Source organism: Phalangium opilio, unplaced genomic scaffold (assembly GCF_054372755.1).
Source record: "Phalangium opilio isolate 3A_F unplaced genomic scaffold, DU_Popi_V2 ptg000024l_1, whole genome shotgun sequence".
NCBI classification, from domain to species: domain Eukaryota; kingdom Metazoa; phylum Arthropoda; class Arachnida; order Opiliones; family Phalangiidae; genus Phalangium; species Phalangium opilio.
In genome coordinates this window covers 9,232,158-9,235,524 of record NW_028324155.1, presented here as the reverse complement: position 1 = coordinate 9,235,524, position 3,367 = coordinate 9,232,158, and positions in this window count along the sequence as shown.

Sequence of the window (3,367 nt, the reverse complement as noted above, 5' to 3'; positions counted from 1 at the left end):
AAAGAGTCAAGTACGGGGATAACTGGACCATGGCATACAACAGACTAAACTATAAGGGATATGGATTAAAATAACAACTTCGACAACAACTGGATTTCATTTGGACACAACATAGCTTCGCGTTATGAACCACATTGACTGCCCAAATATTTCCATACGAAAATAAAAACCAAGTAGTCTTAAGGTTCTTTCAGACGATCCAACTTTTTAACTCAGCTCGATGGGGCAAAAAATTGTATCAACTCGCCCAACTTTTAAAGGGAAAAGTGAAATAAATCCTTCCTATTCACACGACTAAACTTTTACCGCCAAAGGGAACTTTTTAAGCGCCACCTTCCTTGGCAATAGCCCCTTCCAAAAAGTTTGACTGCCTTGTGCATCTTGTTCTTTAAGTTCTTCGCGCATGCGCACTTGGAGCTAAAAAACGTCATATCTAGGTTGTGAACTAGGCTATGCGGGGAAAATACTCCCTGTTTGTAGGAAGAACTGAACTGACTCAGACTAAGAACATTTTTTCAAAACTTTTTGGAAGGGGCTATTACGAAAGAACCCGCGAAAAAGGCTTTTTTTGTAATTCATTTTGATTGGCTGAAGAAATGAACTTAAAAAGTTGAGTCAGCAAAAATTGGATCACTGATCCAATTTTTCCTAGCCAACTCATCCAGCGTCTATTCACACTATCCAACTACTTCATTCAACTAGAGTTGACCCATCAAGCTGAGTCAAAAAGTTGGATCGTCTGAAAGAGCCTTTACTTTGTTTCATTTAAATTGAAACACCTTAGTCGTTTTAATAGCTAATTAATACGACCATCCAGACTTATTTTAAATGTGATTAAATAGTTTTCGTTCTTAATCAATCAAATTAAAATATTTCTTGAAAGCTAAACCGTGAAAAAAAATTGGCTGTCTCAATGTCCACCGAGTATTCCATGAGTCGTGGTTAATAGCAGATTCCCCGAAGTGGGTGGGAGAGGGGGGAATTGGGGTTTGGATACAAGTTATTAATAACATCACCCTCCCCCTGTCCTAAAAAGCCATCGTTTTTACTTAGCACGGCCGCTACCATGAGTACCTCTACGGTGAACCCTAAATTATCCTCATTAAAAAAATTGAAAATAAGTTATAAGCCATATTTTGTGGGTGGTTTGCAAGGGATGATGGGAAGGGGGAAGAAGCTTATAGTTGTACGGTACCGTACGCAAGCTGTTAAAAGTTGGGCTTTTGGTAATAAATGACATTTTGATAGCCCAACGCAGATGGTTCGAGCCAGGGATGATTTTGGAGGAAGCTAAGCCTTGGCCAAGAAAATATATATAAAATAAAAACAATAATAATAAATCACCGTAAATTTCAGTGATGGAATTAAAATGAAGGATGACCTAAAACAACAGGGTGTGCGCTAAAGTTAGCCGACACTACTAATTCCTTCCGTCGTCTGCTTAGTTTAATAAAATATGATTTTTTCGCCAGAGAGACGATTGATTAAGCATATTTTGCAGCCATTTATTGACTTCGAAGTCTAAGTAGACGACGGTACCCATGCCAGGTCAAGAAATAATTCTTCCATCGTCCGCTCTCTTCACGACACCTGGTGACTTCGATAGGCAGGCGACTTACTTCGGTGCCCAAGTAACTGGTTCACTCGAGACAAAACCCTGATGTGGTTTGGTTCTATTTGAGAAAGCTAGGTGGTTAAGAGCGCTGGTGAGCTATAGCGGCTACTTTACAAGTACACGGCAGTACATTCGGGATAGATAGAGTCATCGAGGGCGCCCCGGGCCCCGTTAAGCCTAATCCAAACTAATCCCTAAGCGCTAGGGTTCTCTGCATTACTATCCAAGTCTTTGTGTCCCTATTTAACCCCTGCAGGCTCTCTCTCTTTCTTTGGCTAGATCTATATGTAGATCCAAAGGAGCGGATATAGAATCGAACGCCTCAAAGGAAAAGAAGTTGGGGGTTTAATCAATTCTCCGATGTTATAATTCTTTATACCGAATAGTCTCTTAAAAATCTCGTGTTCCATGCAGGTCTCTGGTTGTAAGAAAACCCCATTACTAGCCACTTCCGATTTCGAGGAACTATTTCCGCATTTATTTCCTATTTACTTCTAAAAGGAAGCCCTAATAATATTAAACTTCAAAGTATTAACTAAGGGAAACCTTTAAAAGGTAATTTAAATTAATTAACTAGAAAGAATATAATACGATCTTTAGTGACGACCCCATTTCTATAAATTTAAAAATTTTAAAAATTTAAATTTAAAAGATTTTAAAGGAGAAATGATATTAAATATTCAAATTTGTTTTTCTACATACTGGGATTTACGCCTGTTTTAAATATGTTAATATAAGAAAGAATAAATTCAATTCTCTCATTAATACATTAACCATATTTACGGATTAAAGGGCCTTAACACCTACGCAATATTCACAGAATAACGGATTAAATTCTTTTAATGTTAATATACGAAAGCCCTGACGAAAAGAATGAAAAATTTGAGATAATATATTTTAGCTAAGCCTACAAATATTTGCTTCGGAGCAGCGTGTGAAACATTTTCTATTTAAATTATTAAAAATATAAAAGCAAACTACCTTTGATGGTAGGTTACTATTTTTAAACGGAACACATTTTTCTACATTATTATTAATGTAGTATGCAAAGTCATCTCTATGCGGAGAAAAATTATAAAAATTATGTAAATGGAAAAATTGTAGACGTTTTTACGTAATATAATTTAAAAGTTGGCGAGATAGGTAAAAGCAGAAGTGAGATGAGACCAGAAGTACTGAGCTAACGAAATTCTTCACTCGGCGAAAGTGAATATTCTTGATAACACAAGAACGGTTGCCCTCTAGTAGCGGTTTCTGAATTTTCCCTCCAAAACGTGAGACGCTCGCGGTGGTAGACGGCCGAACTAGATTCAAGGAGCCGCGTCCGTGTTCGGCCGCTTTAGGTTGAGGGGAAGGGGGTAGGAAATGTTTTTGGAACTCGACCAATTTTTTTCTCAGTAGTGTAGGCTCGTGGGAAGCGGCATAAAATCCTCAAATTTGTTCACTAGTGCCAGGATCTACTATCAATGCTAGAGCCCTTCACTTCTAGTCTCATCTCACTTCTGGTAAAAGATAAATCGTATAAAATAAAATGACACAAATATTTCATAAGAAATAAAATTTTAAAATAATGCAGTCTTTCTGTCTGAGAGTAACGCCCTTGAGCGGTGGCGTAGCGTTGTAGTTGAATATACTGGCAACCTTAACCATTTTAAATAATGCGAAATAAATTTAGGATTTATGAAGATTACTTTGTTAATAGTTCTTTTGTTAGAAAATACCACGAGAGAGAGAGAGAGAGAGAGAGAGAGA